The 19,589-nt window shown below is 40.0% G+C and overlaps 1 long non-coding RNA gene across 1 annotated transcript; it reads left to right on the top strand.

The window, feature by feature from the left end:
* Positions 1-1,241: 1,241 nt before the first annotated feature.
* Positions 1,242-13,731, top strand: LOC143434760 (uncharacterized). Its single transcript, XR_013104517.1, has 3 exons — positions 1,242-1,362; positions 10,731-10,824; positions 12,944-13,731. It is a non-coding gene; the product is annotated as an uncharacterized LOC143434760 (long non-coding RNA).
* Positions 13,732-19,589: the final 5,858 nt, after the last annotated feature.

Here is a 19,589-nt window from a genome sequence, read left to right as displayed (position 1 = left end):
ACACTAATGGTTTAAATTTCCCAGGTTTAAATCATCATTTCTCATTTTTAGAATCAATTTTATTACTAATCTTAAAATGTAGCTTCTGGGTATTTCTACTGAGACTCTAAAATGAGTATAGGCCAATGGTTATTTTATTTAGTCTAGCATAAAAATAAACATACATAAAATTCCATTTAATACTAATAGAAAAGATACATTGTGTTTAGAATAATCATATATAGAGAAAACTGTTTTTCATTTTTTTTTTTTTTTTCATCTCAGAAGAAATAATTTAGGCACCAGAGGAGAAACTGCTATCAGGTATGTCTTTCTGATTGTCTGCAGGTGGAGATGTTTATGAAGAATTATGCATTTTTTCCCTTTAATGTTGATCCCTGAGCAGATCTGTGGCTGTCACACAAGTCTGTCCCCCCTTCCAACTGCACCTGTTCAATTCAGAGATCACATTGCAAATAATGACATAATTATCTGCTTTGGGATATTATTGGTATGTTATGAGTAGAAGATAATGGATCAGGTACTTTTGTGTGATTTCTAAAAATGTTACTTGGATAGAGGACTCCATGAACTTGAGTAGAGATGGATTTTCCAGACTAGGAAAGTCCTAAAGACAGGCAGAGCAGCATATTTACAGGGATTTTCCAGGGTCTCTGAGATAGAGCATCTACCTCACTGAGGTGTTGTTTTTTTTGTTTGTTTGTCTTTGTTTTGTTTTGGTTGGTTGGTTTGGTTACTATTTTTATTTATTTATTTTTATTTTATGTGCATTGGTGTTCTGCCTGCATGTGTATCTGTTTGAAGGTGTCAGATCCCCAGGAACTGGAGTTATAGACAAGCCAGGTGGGTGCTGGGAATTAAACCCAAGTCCTCTGGAAAAGCAGCTGTTGCTCTTAACTGCTGAGCCATCTCCCTAGCCTCAGGATTTGTTTGTTTGTTGTTTATTTGTTTTGTTTTGTTTTGTTTTATGTCTTTAACAGGTTACCCCATATGTTTCTAGAAATGACTGTCAGAGTGCTCCAGCTTTCCATGAGTGAGTCTTTCCTTCTGACCTTAGCTCCAGTCTCACTCTTCTCTGAGTTTACTTGATTGTCCTCCAAAGACTTTCTGAAAAGGGACTTATAACTATTTTTTCCTCCCTCCTCTGACTTCCAACTACTTATCTGTGCACTGCTCCTCTGATTCTGTACAGGTAATGAGCTCCCACTTGGATCTGTGTGCTCAGGTCTCTGGAGGAATGTCTGAATGTCGCCATGGTGATGGGGAACCACAGCAAAGCCCTTGGAGAAAGGAGATGGAGCACAAAGGCTGAGGTACACCTGTGGCAAAGTTAAAGAGTTCTCCCTTGGAAGAGAATAGAAGGTAAATAAATGTACAAAACTATATCCTGATTCTTTGACACTGTGGGGCCTTGGAAACCAAGCTTGGTTCATAATTTCAAGAAAATAAATCTTGGCTTTGTAGTTCATCTCTTCATTCAAGTGGAAATCTTGCCAACACTCTCTGTCTCAATAACCACTTATGTGTCACCTTCCTGATAGTGAGCCTGGAGGAGTGTTGTAGTCACAGTGTCCACAAGAAAACTAGTTTCTGGGTCTCTCATCTATAAAGGTAGTTTGGAAATAATTAGTGTTGGGACAGGTGGTAGAATTAATTACTAATAATATGGTTGTATCAAAGTTCTTAACATTGGACAGATAGCACAGCCATGTCACCATGCCTCATTTTAAAGCCCTGAGGCTAAGGTATGTCCCCACAGATGTTCTACAGAAACCAGCTCTACTGACTCTACAGCTAATGCTTGGTCACTGATTAACTATTGTGGGCAGCTGGGGAGGAAAAAAATGTTACATTCTTCAGCATAGCTATAAATCTGATTTTCTTTTTCCATCCTAAACTCTTAGAAAGTGAATCCTAGACAATATGTTCTCTTAAAATGTCACAGATGCTCCAGTCTCTAAATGGTCACATTCAGCGAAAGAATCATTGGTTGACTAAACCCAATGATTTAGGAAACTCTGGCTCAAAAGACTAAGGTTAAGGAAGTGAAGCTGCAGGGTGCATTTGAGGGTTGGCAGAGGAGGCAGCACTAGAGGAGTAACAGAGTATGTGGGGTGCACACTGTAATTCTGACTCCTGTCTATAGAAGCCTTTGTCTATAGAAATCTCAGCATCTTACCTGGTTTCTTTCTATTAAGTGGAGCCAACTTCTTCACTCTCTTCTGCCCCACATGGTACTAAATATGAAAATGCTTTCTATTCCTGGACCCTGTCTTCCACAAGTGCTTTGGGCCCAGAGAACTTTACAGATATTGGCAGGATTAGGATACAATTTCCTTGCATAGCTGACAGTCCTAGGCGATGCAGATGCTGCTCATCTGAGAAGCACATATCAAGAACCCCTGTTTTAAACCAGGGATTTCAACCCTGGCCACATGGTATGCAGTAATGCAGAAGGATTGAAAATTCCTGACCTTCAGATTTTGATTCAGACCAATACCATCAGTGTCATGGTGCCTGTGAAGAGCCATCAGTGCTTTCCAAAGCTCCTGCATGTTTTTCAACATTGAGAACATGGCCTAATTTCATAATACTATACTATATAATACTATATGTTTTGTATACATATACACAGTACTGAGATATACATTAGAGCTACCTGGTAAAGTTATTTTTAATTCTGATATTCCTAAATTATCATAAAATATACCCATACAAAGTATGTAAGTTAGTAATTTTAACTTACCAAATGATTCAAATATCATCCTAGACAATTAATATATATATTTTCATCACCATCTAGAGGACTTTTCAAATTCTAATGTGAGGTTTTAATACCCAGAGGCTGCCAGAGCCTCTGGGGACCCAATAGAACATAAGAGGACTAGCTACTGGTAAATTTCCAAACTGTTGTTTAAATCCTTTTGTTTTTCTTCATATCCTTCCTCCTCTCAAATAATCCCTTCTGCAGCTTTCATATCAAATGTATCCCATGACCCCTCCCTTGCTCCTAACTTTCTTCCCCCTTAATATCTCTTTCTCTGTCTCCCCTGGGCCTTCTTTCTATTTTAATCACACCCCCACACATGGATTCATAAGTTAATCTTTATAAAATAAATATATCTATACTCTTTATGTGAAAGAAAATGTGATTTTTGTCAAAGTCTTATGGAAATACTTTACCATAATGATACACAGTTCTATATATTTTCCTACAAATGTAATAATTCAATATCTTTTGTATGATTGAAAAATACTTCATTCTGTATCTCATCCAGCACTCTGCCTGTTTTAGTACAGGCAGACTCAGAGGTTTCAATAGTTGAGAAGTCCTTTGAAAGAATCATATTACCTTGTTTTTAAATGTATTTTTGTGTTTCTGTGCTGTGGTTTATATATCTGTTATTTTGGATATCTCTTACAGTTTTATCTGAAACTTTTATTCAGTGGCCTACTTTTTTTTGAAAGATTTATTCATTTCATATATGTGAGTACACTGTCACTGTCACTGTCTTCAGAAACACCAGAAGAGGGCATCAGATCCCATTACAGATGGTTGTGAGCCACCATGTGGTTGCTGGGAATTGAACTCAGGACCTCTGAAAGAGCAGACAGTGCTCTTAACCACTGAGCCATCTCTCCAGCCCAAGCAGCCTGCTTTTGAAAGTTCAATCCATACTTACTCAGAGGGAAGGAGGCAAACTATCATGACAGCAATGCTAAGTGGTATAAGATATAGAAATATAACTGAAACTGATGAAATCCACTAATATATCACCAGTAACCATAAATAGAAAATGGCAAAAAAAAAAAAAAAAAAAAAAAACCAACCTAGAATATGATATGAAGTTGAAAATTATTTAGAATAGGGGCCTGAAAAATGGCTCCGCATTTAAGAACACTTGTTGCTCTTGCAGTGGACCTGGGTAGTTCTCAACCATCTGTAACTGCAGTTCCAAGGGATCTGATGTCTTCTTATGATAGCTGTGGGCACAAGCACCCATGTAGTACACAGACATACATGCAGGCAAAACACCAACACACAAAATAAAATGAATAAATCTAATAAAAACAATATAAACTTTATTTAGGATAAATGGTAAAATAGAAAGTGAATGAAATGATAAATGAGTGACACACACACACAAAGAGAAAATCAAGGCTAATGACAAAAGAGAGAAGGGTAAACAACACTTAGAAATGGGAGAGAAAAGAACAAGAGTTTATGTCTCAGTCACTGTTGTATTACTGACAGGACACCATGACCAAGGCCACTTACAGAAGAGAACATTTAATTGGGGGCTTGCTTATAGCTTCTGCCTGTTAATCAACGAGCATCATGGCAGGGAGAATGGTGGCAGGCAGGCAGGCGCGCAGGCAGGCAGGCAGGCAGGCAGGCAGGCCCGCAGGCAGGCGGGCGCGCAGGCGTGGTGCTGGAGAAGTAGCTGAGAGCTACGTCTTGATACACAGACACAGAAATAAAGAAGAGACTGGCTCTGGTCTGGCCTTTTAAACATCAAAGCTCATCTCTCAGGACACACTTCTTCTAACAGGCCACCCCTTCTCAAGCAGTTTCACTAATTTTGAAACAAACATTCAGTCATATGAGCCTATGGGGGTTACCTTCATTCAAACCATCTCCACAGTTTGTTAAAAATAAAGTATAAAATAAGATGTACTGTCTCAGTAAGGAGAATTTAGTTAAAAAGAAATGTTGGATAAATATTTTTAAATGAACACAATAAACAAAGATGTGGGAGTTTTGTTGTTATTGCTGTTTGTTTTTAATTTTTGAAAGTTTAAGATCAAGCCAAAGTACTACCAAAAGGACCCAGTAGTGCATGAGGAGGTCCGCAATACCCAGCAGCTTGCTGTGAACCCAATGTGGGGGCTGGATCTGGCCCAGAATCTGGACCACTCTCAACCAGCAGTTTCCACATTTACGTATAAATAAGCAACACTGATTGGACTTGGTGGCTTATCAGAAGAATAGGAGGAGGATATAGTCTTAGAGGGGAAAAGAAAACGTTGGCGGGCTTACTAAGAGTTATAGAGGGAACGAGGGAATGCATGTGATCATATTTCATTCCCAAGCATACGGATTCTCAAAGAACAAAAGAAAATTCATGGGGAAAAAAAATCTACTAAAAGTATAACAGAGAGAAAAGAGGGGGATATAGGGGAGAAAAACTGAAAGGAAAAAAGAGAATACCCAATAATTTAATAAAAGTATAAACAAAATATGATGGCTGTGAATTGGAATTAATACAAATTTTTAAAAATATGACAAGGTAAAAAATATTGCCAAAAGTGTAGTTAATAGGAGAAAAAAGGAATCACAAAGAGCAAAAATTACAGATGAAGTGTCAAAGCAACTTCTCTCGAGGTCTCAGAAATCAGAGACTGCACATGCGCAGGGTGCGGGGCGGGGCTAGAGGAACTGTCACTTTCTTCCTGCAGTGTATGCTGGTGTTGAGACTGTGTTGGACAAATATTCACTATAGCAGCTTCCCTTCTTTGCTTACCAGAGGCCTCTGTTGGCCATGCTTAGCTTTGCTGTCTGAGGACTAAGCAGATTCTCCCACCCTCCTAAGACTTCCCAAACCGTACACCCAGGTGGCTACTGTTCTAAGATTACCTTTTAAACTGTGTTTGAAGAGAGACTGGTAAGGACCCTCACCACTAAGATACCGATTGCAGAAGACCTGTCAATGTGCTGTCAGATCTCCCATGGATTAACCACCCTGTGCGAGGATGCACTTCGGAGTGTCTGAACTCTGTAGCTTTCAATGGGACACAGGCAGATTCCGATGGCAATCCACACACTGACCACAGGCTCCAGGCTTGATGTCAGGCGTAGGGCAACCTTTCTCAGTTAACTAACTGCCTGAGCCAAGCGTCTCAGCCTGCAATTTTCAGCGCATTTCTGCTTCATCCCTTCCTTCTGCATAAATTCTTCCTAGGTCTGACCCAGAAGATATGATCTGTTAAGTTCAGGCTTCCCTAAACCTGGTTGTTCCCTATTCTCCAGTCCCTAGGGAGAATCATGGTTTTGTTTTTTTTTTTTGGGTTTTTTTGTTTTGTTTTGTTTTGTTTTGTTTTTGATTGGTTGGTTGGTTAGTTGGCTGGCTGGCTGATTGGTTGTTTCGCCTCTTGGTTTTTCAACTCAGGGTTTCTATGTGTAGGTGCTGGCTGTCCTGGACTTGCTTTGTAGACCAGGCTGGGCTCGAACTCTCAGCGATCCTCCAGCCTCTACCTCCCAAGTGCAGAGATCCACCTGCCCCTGCCTCCGTGTGCTAAGGTTAAAAGCATGTGCCACCACGATCTGCCTGGGAGGCACAGTTTTAAGCAATAGGCTGTCTCTTACATTGGCACTCCGTTTCTGCCCTGAGTTGTACAGACTGACAAAATGGGATTGCTCTCCATTGCTGACCAGTTTACAGGAGGAATTACCAGGTCATCAAAGGTTAAGCTAGATTTGAGGCACTCGAGGGCTCTGGTTCTGTGTTGTGGTTCTGTCACCTGGCTTACTTTTTGTCCCTTTCCACTGCTGGGGCGTGACATAGGTGGAATGGTGTTAGGCTTGGCTTGTTTGTTTCTCACTTTTCTTCCCTGCCTACTCTTGTGAATCACTGAAGGTTGTGCCCTTTCTTTAGGATGCAGTGTATTCTTTCTAACATTGAGTCTTCTCCTTAACTGGGACACACAGAGGCAGCTTTTAGTCCTGGAAGTCCAGGGAGGTCTGTTTTTAAGACACACTCCTCTACCTTGAAGTTCTAAAATTTAAAGCAACTCTACAGTATACCACGATGTGATTTTACTAATTGTCATTTTCCATAGTTATTTCACTGCCATGGCTGTTTCTTAATGTCTGCTGGGATGGGGCTGTTTCCAATTTTTTTTTTTTAATTGTGTTGGTGTGAATAGACCCTGATATTACCTGTAAATTTTAGAATCAGTTGATCCTAAAATTGTGCTTCTGGGGTTTTTATTAAAAATAGAATTCAACTTGAAGCTCAACTTGCAGAAGGTATTCATTTTTCTTTTAATCAAATGTTTTTCATACAATATATTTTGATGATGTTTTCCTTTCTCCTGTAATTCTTCACAGACCCTCCCTACCTCCATAGCCACCCAACTTTCTCTACATTCTTTCTCTACTTCTATTTAAAAATAAACAAAAACCCACAGACAAACAAACCAAGAATCGCACAACCACTCAAAAATGGAAATCAAAATAAATGAGCAACATTCCAGATAGACAAGACAAAATTCCCAAACAAAGCAAAATTAGACAAAGAGTCTACAAAAATACCACTGAGTTAGTTTGTGATGGGCTTGAGGCCTGTCCTGGGGGCAGTTAGTATGCCCAGTGAGACTCCACTGAAGAAAACTAATTTACTTTTGTCAGTGCATACGGATGGCAAACAGCTTCTTGGTTAGGGTTGAGAGCCCATGTCCACTTCCACCTCAGTGCTAGGACTCAGTCTGGCTTGTATACTTCCTTAGCAGAATAATAGTAGTTATGCTTTATGTAAATCAATATGTAGTATACATACAATGGCAATTTCTTAAATGACAAAATTTGTGTCATTCTGTAGAGTGAAAAATTATAAAGACCATTTTATGAAATATATATAGGCTTTTTCTTTTCCCTAAACCTGAGCAAGAGAATGCAGGTAACAGAAGGCAGAACTGAATGTAAGATTTCAGGCCTTCACTGCCCCGGGACACATTCCGGGTGGAGGGCATTATCCCTGAATCAGAGGATACTTGCTGGATTAACATTCCTCAAGCCTCAGGGTGGGGAAGGCCCAAATTAAGAAGACATTTCTGACCACAGAGAAAGATGCAAGTCATCTGGGTGGTTCCAAGAAGTAGCTAACTTTCCACTGTTCTTGGCTACTCCCCCCCTTTGAGGTTTTCCCAGTGTTACAGCCTGCTGATGTTCAAAATTTGTAAAACAACCAATCATGTGTAACCACGTGAAAATTCCTTCCTTTCCCCACCCCATGCTAAAAAAAAAAAAAAAAAAAAAAAAAAAAAAAACCTCAGCTTGCTGGCCTTTTGTCAAAATTCTGTTCCTGCGTGGACGAGCAGTTTTGACCTTGGCTAGCCAACTCTCCCCAATAAATCTCTGCTGATTGCATCCAGGTTTGGTTTCTTGTGATTTTTGGGTGGTTGTGATTTCCTGAGACTTGAGTAAGGGTCTCCCGAGTTTGGGGGTCTTCAATTCCATTGGACAAAATCTCTATTACTAAGTTCCCCCAGTAAAATTCTAGTCGATGAACATTTTCTAATTGTAGACCCAACCATACTATGGCTATGAAGCCCTATACCCTCTTTGTTAAGAATATGATAGTTTTCCCATAAAACTTTATTTACCTGTGGTGTTAGGGGAAGTGTGTGGGTACAGAACTTGGCTGGAAAGAAAATACATAAAATGTCTTTGATAAAACAAATCCAGGGATTAATTTCGTGGAAAGTTAGGCACTAATGACAAATACATATTTTGAAGTGGGATAAATACATATTTATGGTTGAGCGAATGCTATAACAAAATCAACATCTCCATTCTCCCCACCCCCACCCCCATTCTTTCCTGTCTTGGAAGCACTTCTGGAGCCGTGTTAAAACGTCTGCAAACACTTCCTGGACAAACCCCAAGACGTTCTCTTTCCTTTTCTACCTTTCCTACCTGTCTCATCTTCCTTACCTCCTCAGAATTTTATCTGTAGCATAATTTAAGTAATCTCCCAGATAGAAGCTACCCTTCCTCTGTGGGGAAGGAAACAATGTCTAAATAGCAGGTGGGAGCAGGAGAGGCTGTGAGGACTGCAGCCGGTACTTTTTAATCTTTCTGTTTATGTGATTTGGCAAGTCGGGACTATATCGTTAGATATTTAGGTTGGACTATTTGAAAGCCTTAGTTCCTTTGGCTCGGTGCCCTCTACTCCAGCAGCCTTGCCCCATGATGTGTTTGTGACATCTTCCTGCACCACTACTGTTAGCATTCTGTCTAAACTCCACCCCAATTACCTGGCAACAGCCAGATATGCCCCACCCCACAGTTACCTGGCAACAGCAGGTAGGCCTGGCCCACTGTAAAAGGGGCTGCTTGCCCCCTTCCTCCCTCTCTTGTTCTCTTGTTCCTCTCTTGCCTTCTTGCTCCAGCTCTGTCTACTCGCCCATTCTCCATTCCCATTCACCCCCACTCCACATGCTCATGGCCAGCCTCTACTTCTCTTCTCTCTCTCTCTCTCTCTCTCTCTCTCTCTCTCTCTCTCTCTCTCTCTGCCTCTACTACCCTCTTAACTCCCCTCCCCATGAATAAACTCTATACTAGTCCGCCTTATGGCTAGTCCCTCAGGGAGAAGGAATGCCTTGGCATGGGCCTACCCGCTGAGACAGCCCCTTCCTTCACACCTCACCACACCCCCATAGAACACATCCTCCCTCTCTTTATCTTTTTATAAACACATCAACTACTCTGTCCTACTTATGTAATATAATGAGATTCTACTTATTTAATTATTTAAGCAGCTGTAAAACATTGCTGATCCATTTTGAAATCGTCCTTAACTAAATTCCCAGCCATTGCCCAGTTATTTGTATAATTGCTTTTGGATCTGATTCAAAGATTTTAATGTTAGTTCTTAAAATTCTATTCTAGTGCTCTGTCTTATAGTGAGATTTAGAATTGGGTCTCAGTTACCCAGCATGCTCTCCAGCTCGCCAATCATCTGACTGTGTGTAGAATTTGATAGGAATACCCTCAGTGTGCTCACCCAAACCTTTGATACATATGTCAAAAAGGACAGGGCCAGGGAGAACCCTGAGGCACACCACTATAGAATTTCTTTCTGGTTGACATGAAATTAGCATTCTTGGACATGACTCTTCCATTATTGATGAAGTTACCTGACTGTGTGTGCATCCATTTCTCATTTGCCCATGTTATCCACAAGGATTTCATGAAAAACAGTGTCAGGTGTTTTGTTAGAAGACTAACACACTGTGTAGGTAACCCTTCCTTGACCCGTCCCATCAGTAAACACCCATATTGTACACATCCACTTCAGTTTCAAATGAACTTCAACTTAAACTAGATTGAGCAAAAGACATACTCCATAATTTCACTCAAATGTATGTTCTGTGCTATCAGAACACGTGTTTTCCCCTGTGCCTGTTCCCCCATCCTCTGTTGGGTTTCGTTCTTATTCAGTAATCTCTGTACTCCTTGAGTCAAGATGGCTACCTGTATCTAGACAGCCATTTTCCCAAACAGTTCCTCTTAGATCCTAGAGCTAATGTCACTGTCTTTAGTAGATCATAAGCCCATCTCTAAAGCAAATGCAGGGAAATGGAGTGATCTGAGTGGGCAACACTGGGTCACACATCCAACTTTAAATCAAGCGTCGAACACGGCTCCATCCAAAAGTTCATGAGCTAAACAAGCCTCAAGAATGGAAACACAACTGAAAGCAGAACGCATAACCATATGTATGGTCAGTAAAAATGTCTCTGCTCTCAGCAGAGGCTCTAAACTATCCTCTGAATGTGTTTTTATCTCTCACTCAAGAAAATCACACCAATTATATAACCAGCTAGTATATATTCACATATAAAATGCCCAGGTAGGATGCACTTGAAAATATGATGTTTGCATAAGCAATATATTACTAGAAATTTATCTCTGTAAGGATTATTGCATGTTTTTTATTCTGCAGCCAGCCAACTGACTTCAAACCACTCGCCATAGAGCACTGGACATAAGAAGCCTACATGCCTACAGATAAGAGGTGGAGACGTCTACATCCTGTGGTGAGCTGCTCTGTAACAGAAATGATTGCTTGGTCCTAATCTACTTGAATGCTAATAGTAGTGTACAATCCGGAATTCGGTAGCCTTAAAGCAAGAGGAGGTGCTAGGATATAAATGCAAACAAACAAGAACAGTCTTTTGGCTTTAGTATATAACTATTAGAATCTAGGAAACCCAGGCCTGAACATGGTCCTTCAGATATAGTTTCATTCTCTAAATGTGCTTAGTGGTTTCATTGAGTTGTCACCAATGCACCTTCTCAGACATTTAATTTCATCTGCTCCAGTCACATGTAAGCTCATGGAAATAGTGTTACTCACCATGTGGGAAACTTACAAAGAAAACAGGATGCTTTGAAGGAAGAAGTATTGGAAAACTTATATTAGAATTGCAATAATTTGAGGCCAGACCCAATGCCTATATGCAAACATTTCCCATATTACTGATCAGATCTGTTTTTGTGTCTCTAAAAAGTCAGCCCTGCCAGAAGGAAAGCCAATAGCAATGATGTCATGACCTATTCTCCTCTTTGATCATGCTAATTAATATAACATGTGTTTCGCTTGAACTACTAATATATACACTATTGCCATATTATACCTCAGTTTGGGTATTGTCTTAGGTTTTCCATTGCCGTAAAGACACACCATGACCAAGTCAACTCTTATGAAGGAAACATTTTATTAGGGCTGGCCTACAAGTTTAGAAGTTTAGTCCATTATCATCATGGTGGGAAGCGTAGCAGTGCGCAGACACACATGATATAAAGACAGCCAGCAGGAGGCTAGAGTCCAGACTGGGCAGAGCTTGAGTGTATATGACCTTAAATCCCACCCCCACAATGATGCACTTCCTCCAACAAGCCACACCTACTCTAACAAGGTTACACCTCCTAATAGTGTCACTCCTGTGGACCAAGCATTCAAATGCGTGAGTCTATGGGGGGCCATACCTATTCAAATGACCACAGGATAGATAGCTCTCCTGCCTACCTTTTCATTTCACAGAGTGGCCTGCTTCTTGGGTTAAATTTAAGTCAAAAACAATGTGTATCTGACAACAGAATCACCAAATCTCAGGCTGCAAAGCGGATAGGCAGACAATTAAAAAAGCAAGAGTATTATCAACTATTAGGAAATTATTACACTTTCCTTGAATTTCCTAGGTACAAAAATGAAAGCAAATATCAATCAGGATATGTATATATATATATATATATATATATATATATATATATATAAATATATATATACATACATATATATATATATGTATATATATATGTATATATATATATACATATCACACACACACACGAATAGAGTAGGTGTAAAGGAAGAGGATTTAATTTTAGGAAACCATTGGCAAGGCCAATGAAGCATTTTCTTCTTTAAGCACAAAGAGTCCAGCCACATAAACATGGTAGTGTCAGGCATCCCACTCTTTGCCAGACGGTCGATAACATTAAATGCTACATTTCAGCCTGACAAAATGAAGCAAGCACGAACATCTCAATGAACACAAAGAACCTGATCATTATCACCTCTACAATGTAAAGAACAACAAAATTGTAATTTATCTGAAGGTTCTGCCATTAGAAAATAGGACACAATCTTAATTTCCTTTCCCCTTTTCACAAAAAGAAAGTCAATCCAGTGCTCCAGGCACTGTTACATTAAATATTGATATAGAGTCACTGTATAGTAGGTTTCCTTCTAAGAAATTAATGAATTCTTAATGAAGAGTAGGGAGGGAAAGCCCAACATAAATCAGTAATTCATTCAATACAGATGACTATTGTTTATTGAGTTGTTCTTTTTCCATATTGCATAATGAATGATTTTCCTTTGGATTTAATATTTCTGACACTAGTGCATATATACCTAATAAATACTTCTAGGTTTTAGATTAGTATTTTTACAAATCTATCATTTGTCACAAATAAAAATGAATAGAACTTACCAGCGAGCTGCCTTAAAGCATGTATGTCACGAAACGCCAACAGTCAATAGCTCCCACTTAGGAAAAGAAAATTCTCTGGCTGCCTATATAGTTCCTGCTCCTTCCACTCTCTGAATTCTGTGATGACATTTTCAATAAACTGTTCTCTGTGCTTCAGATGCAGGGGGCAGTGGAAACTACAAGATTCTGACTAAGGATTCCTTGAGATGGCCATCAGCATGGGGACTGCACCAAAGCATTCACAGGTGCCCCTGAGAGTCCGAGCTTTTGTCTCCGTTCACTTCTGCTCTTTTCACTGAACATATAAATAAGCACAGGGATTTAACATAAAAGTTAGAAAGCTGAAAAACATAGAAGACATGACTCCAGGCTTCAAGATATATATCAACCACTACATTTTCAAAGCCAGTCAAAGGGGCTCAGGAGGAAAAACTCCATGAGTGAGGATAATATTTACCAAATGCTGTGGGGAGCCTACAGAAGGCAGCTATCATCCTTGCAGCCATCTTGAGCCATATACCCTGATAAGAGACTTGATCACATTAGCCTACAACAGCTGAGCACACTCTGATAACATCTTGCTTTAGATACCCAGGATTTTCCCTTGGGTGTGTGAGACTTAAAGGTATGTGACTTCAGGGTGTGACTTAGAGATCATATTTAGAGATAAGACTTAAGGGCATGATTAAAGTTGTGACTTAGAGGCGTGGCTTAGAAGTGAGACATATAAAAGACAGAAGAGCGAACAGAGAATCAGACACTTCAGAGAGTACAACTTGGAGTAGGAATTAGGCATTAGGACAGTACAACTTGGAGTTAGTGATTACTAAGTATTGAGAACTTGGAAGAAAGAACTCGGAACTTGGAGGCACTAGGGACTAGGAACTCAAGACTTGGGACTTGGAGAGAAGAAGAGAGACTGAAGAATAAACAGGATTGAGTCACACTCTGTCTGGTCTCCATTCCTTGCGTCCATCCTCACTCTCTCTCTTGCTGAACCCCAACCCGACGACTGGAGCAGCTTGGGGCAGTGCGGGCTAACAAGTTAGTCCCCAAGGCTTTTAGCAGTGCAGGTTCCAACATTGACAGAACGGTCCGAGACATTTTGGCCCCTAAACGTGGGGTAGTGCAGTTCTCAACATTTCTGGCTCCCAAAGTGGGGCAGCTCGGGCGGAGACAAAATGCTACTTAGCAATATTTTGTGTATATGACTAAATAAGAAATACTTTTTGAAGCTTGAAATTGAAATCTTAAAAAACAAAAACATCAATAACAAAACAAAAAAAAACAAAAACAAAACAAACAAACAAAAAAAGCCTTATCTTTTGACCTCAGTTAACTTAGGTCACTGAAAGGTACCTCCCTTTAGATATGCAGTAGGAGCTCTCTTTGGCTTAGAAAACCACTAGGGGATGTTTTCAGCAGTTAAAATTTGTTGGTGTGTAATTATCACATACAACTTAGAGATGACCCCTAGACAGACAATTGGCAAGCAACTGAAAATCCACCTGTTCAGCAAAAGCATGAATGAAATAAGATAATTTCCTCATACAGATAACGGTAACTTTGAAATGAGACATATTGGGAAACTAGAAAGCCTGACAAAAATGAAAATGTTTATGGTATTCAGAGGAGAATGAGTATCTGGAGAAATTCCAAAGGTAGTTTTGATTAGTCACAACCACAGTGTGGAGGTTTGTTATTGTTTGTATATGCTTGCCCCAGGGAATGGCACTATTACAAGGTGTGGCCCTGTTGGAATAGGTGTGGCCTTGTTGGAGTAAGTGTGTCATTGTGAGCATGGGCTTTAAGACCCTCATCCTAGCTGCCTGGAAGCAGTATTCTGCTAGCAGCCTTCAGATGAAGAGGTAGAACTCTCAGTTCAGCCTGCACCTTGCCTGCCTGGATGCTGCCATGATAAAACTAGACTGAATCTCTGAACCTGTAAGCCAGCCCCAACTAAATGTACTTTATAAGACTTGCCTTGGCCATGGTGTCTGTTGACGGGGGGGGGGGGGGGGGGGGGGGGGGGGAGAAACCCTAACTAACTAAGACAAGGTTTAAATGAAACTAACTGAAATATATTAGCATAACTTTACATTTGATAAGAATTACAAATATTCTCATTGGTCAACACCACAGCTTCTGGAGATATGTGGATAAAAGGCATTCGGCCTGGATGATAAAGTTAATGGATGGATCATCACCGTGGATTTGCTTTATGACTCTAGTTTTACTATAGTGAATGCCTTTGCCTTGGGGCATTTAATATTGTCCGATGTTCTTTATTCTCTGATAGAAACAATATGGAAGCAATATTTTAGATGCGTTAATCTATACAATCACCTTGGTGAGTCCTTATATATGGAGACTGGGGACTTAGCTTTCCATTGGTTGATCCCCAAGTCTCTTACTGTCATTAGGTTGAATGACCACACCATCATCTGCCATTTGTACTGCCTCGTATAATATACGTAGTCTCTGTGGTTCTTTATCCCCAAACTGAAGGTTATAATAAGTCATGTCTCATGCATATCTATAAACACTAACAGTGAAATGTGAGAGAAGCTAAGTTCAACGTCTACTCCATGACAGCTTTCAAAAAGTACTGCCTAATTATTACCATTTGAATAAAAATAATTATATTCACTTCAATCAGCACAGTCAAAAGTTTAAGATTATTGTGCCGAGACTACAAACTCTTACTGTCATCACTGAATGTGTCACTTCCAGCTGCCCTTGTCAGTTGATTCCAGGTATGCCACCAGCATTGTTCTTGATCTTTTCTTACCTAGATCATCACCCTAAGTTGACAACTTGCATTTTTGTCCCAACAACTAGGCTAGATTTGGAGACGTTAACTTTACCAAATACTTAATACACGCTTTGTTTCCCTTTCTGGTGATGTGCACATTGAACCCAGGGCCTCACAAATGCTGGGCACATGCTTTACCACTGACTTACAACCCTAGTATATGTTCTCTTTTCTCCTATACAGTTCACAAAGTTTTAGACTTCACATTCGTAGTATTTATAAGTCTAGATTTTCCCCTGCTAGACAGTAGTGAGTCTTAGGAAAAGAAAGATCTTTCTTATTTTTGGAGATACCCCAATTGCCTAAAAGTGTCTATTGCATGTAATAATCACTCAAGAAACATTGCCTGAATGGACTTGTCAAAACTACCTGAGTATGGTAAGAATCACGAAATGTTTCTACGTTTTGTATATCACTGGGGCTTCCATGCATACTCAGCCCTCAAAACACCTCTTACAGAGAACACCATCCCCCCGACCTGACAGACATAGACAGAAGCTTGCCAGTTGAGTACTTACTATATGTACCATGCACTTTTAGCTATTGTATAACTAACATATGTATAATAAAAGCCATTTCTTTGTATGATGACCTTAAAATTTTTAATTTAAAAATAGTACTGAGAACTGAGGTACTTATTAGCCTGTCAGAGAGACCAGATAATTATTGAAAAGTGGATAACTCAAATATAGGACAACATAGCTGTTCATGGTGAGAGTACAGCCATTGAGCTTGGGGTTCGGTTGTAGGGGGATGTAAGAAAAGGACTGAAGGCAGAATGGCAGCAGGAAGCTAGATACCAAGATATCAAGGAGGTCTGTGCGACCATGGCAGAGGCTGTAAAGAATACTGCAGATAACCTCTGCATTGGAAAAAACAAAACTTCACTGAGGAATTGTCTCATCCAAATATTGACTGAACAAAACAGATCAGGCCCTGCCCTCTTGGGACTTAAATCTACTGGGGGGGGGGGGGAATGACAGAAATTTAATTGAATAATAACTAAGATAAAACTACATATCTGCTAGAACACTTAACACTTACCAGTTCACTTAACACATAATGTTCAAAACATATAAAACAAGATTTGACCAATTTTCTTCTCCCTGCCTTTACTTGAGGGCAGAGTATTTTTTGTCCTTCTGTTCCTAGATAGCATAAAAGATACATATGATATTAGTTAGTCCATGTGTCCTGCTTTTACAATGTTTCACAGGGTGAGTAATTTCTGAAGAATGGAAACGTATTTCTCATATTTTAGAGGCTAGGAACTCCCAGATCAAGTATTTTTGATCTGATGAGGGAATGTGCTCACTATGGTAGGAAGTAGAACAATGCAAGAGGAACCCTAATTTCATTCATCTGCTGAAAAGCCCTCATGACTTTAACCATCTGTTTAAGCACAGCATTCTTCCCTGCCAAACCTTTAAATACAATTACATTGAAAATATCAGAGTTTTGGAGAGAGCATATTCAAATAAAATATATCTTTTTTATTTCAAGTGTTCTGTTATTATACCTAGATAAGAGATTTGAAGGTTTTTTTTTAATTTTTGTTTTTTCATATTTAATGATGCTTTTCCATGAGTAAATGAATCTTTTGCCTTTTGAAGTGGGGGAAGAAAAGCATTATTGGGAAGCTAGACAGACACTAATAACCCAAAATCAGATATGCTGTGAGAGGAACTGGAGCTCTGATGATGTCAGTGGACACGGGAAGCACTGCACACGTTATAGAGGTGATTTTAGAAACTGACAGGGTGCAGAAATTGTGTCAAAGAAGAGTAAGCTTTAGAGTGTGAGAAGAAAGAAGGTGACACGCAGGAACGGGGAAAGGATGCACATAGGTCATGTTGTGAACGTGCTAGCAAGACTCTTTCAGAGACACTCAACAGAATAAGTTTTCAGTGTTCAACCACCAAAGGAAAACTAACTAAGGCAGAGTTGTTGAGGATTCCCTGCAAATAGGTGATAGCTGGAAACCTAAAGATGCATGGCAGCTCCAAAGAAGAACTTCAGGAAAACTCAGGACAAGGCTGGATCCGAGGGCCAGAGTATCTGGGCACAGGCAACTAAACGACAGAAGCTGTCTTGTGATGAAGAACATCCCTGCAGAACACTGCTATAAAAGCCTCTGGGCCAGGCCAGGGATGAGAGCAGTCAGTCTCCCTCAAGCTAAGCTAGACCACAGATGCTCAGAAGCTTGGGGAGCAGAGCACAGCCTGGTAGGATCCCTCTTGGAACATACTTGTTTCCTGGAATGAAAAGCCAGACTTTTGTGAGTGGAGATGGATGTTTCTGAAAAGGTGACAGGGTTTAAAACCCTCCCGACACCAACACACACATTTATTTATTCCTTCCTTCCTTCCTTCCTTCCTTCCTTCCTTCCTTCCTTCCTTATTTCCTTCCTTCCTTACAAAAGAAACACGGCCATGAAATGATAAGAAGTGTAACTAGGGAATATTGGAGAATACAACCAGATTGTTTTCACTGGACCTGAATAGTAGATTTTATTTTATTTTTTTACTCATAAGAAATAACCATACATACAAGATTGAGCAGGTTATATTTAGGAATATATCTGTATATATACAAATATATATGTGCATATATATGTATATATATGTGTGTATATATACATATATATATGCATGTGATAACAATTAGTGAAAAGGAGACCATGATTTTTAAGGAGAGCAAGAAGAGATTGAGATATGGGAGGATTTGAAGGGAGGAAAAAAAGGAGAAATGTAATTATAATCTCTTTTGTTTTTAAGGAAAAGAGAGAGATGGCTGGGGGGTGGGTAACCAGATTTCTATAGCATTTCACTATTTTCAGACAGGCATAGTAGGAGTTATTTATAGATTATTTGGGCCCTGGCTCAGCATGATGTAGCAAATGGTTAAATATCCTTGTCCAGATGGCTTTATGAAAGAGACCATAGCTCAGGTGGGTGATGACAATGGGTTCCTTATTTTTCTTTTGCCATCAGGTTGTAGAGTTGATATCCTCTGTCTAGTGGTTGTCAGTTTTGCTGCAGAAGATACAAGGAAAAAAAAAAAAAGAAGAAGTTGGAAAGAAATGTATAATCCAGTCCCACACAGAGATCTAACGTGTGAGATCTGGAGGTGTGCTCTTGTCTGAATCTGGATTAGAAACGAGGTGGATGGAGTCTGGGGACAGAGCCTCTGGCAAGAGGACTCACTGTTTGAGTATTTTATTAGGAGGGAAGTACTTGTCCTTCAGGTTCTCATCAGGAAGTCATGACTGCCTGCGAATTCCACTAAATCCTGCAGAAGTTAGCCAGACAGGGAGATAGTCTGGGGGTGGAAGCTTCCACACTATGATGCCTTCCAATTCTTTCTATTTCAAGTCAGGGAAACACATATTTTTAGATGGATTGACAGACACACATACAGCGATTGATATATATATATCTGTAAACATATATATGTTTTGTAAACACACACACATATATATACATTATACATATACATATTGTTAGTATTCTGTCTAAACTCCACCTCCGCAGTTACCTGGCAACAGCCAGGTATGCTCCTCCCCACAGTTACCTAGCAACAGCCAGGTGGGCCTGGTCCACTATAAAAGGGGCTGCTTGCCCCCTCCCCTCTCTCTTAATCTCTTACTCTTACTCTCTTGCCTCTCTGTCCCCTCCCCCCCTTCATCTCTTCCACGTGGTCATGGACAGCATCTACTTCTCTACTCCTCTGCTTCTCTCTCTCTCTCTCTCTCTCTCTCTCTCTCTGCCTCTACTACCCTCCTGGCTCCCCTCCCCATGCCCTCAATAAACTCTATTCTATACTATACCGGTGTGTGACTGGTCCCTCACTGGAAGAGATGCCTCTACATGGGCCTATTGAGACATCCCATTCCCCATACCTCTCCACACACCCACAGAACATACTCTCTTTATCTTTTTATAAACACTTCACATATACATATATATCATATACATATATATCATAT

Source organism: Arvicanthis niloticus, chromosome 17 (assembly GCF_011762505.2).
Source record: "Arvicanthis niloticus isolate mArvNil1 chromosome 17, mArvNil1.pat.X, whole genome shotgun sequence".
NCBI lineage: Eukaryota > Metazoa > Chordata > Mammalia > Rodentia > Muridae > Arvicanthis > Arvicanthis niloticus.
Note: the sequence above shows the minus strand (reverse complement) of the source record. Positions and strands in the feature narration are given on the sequence as shown.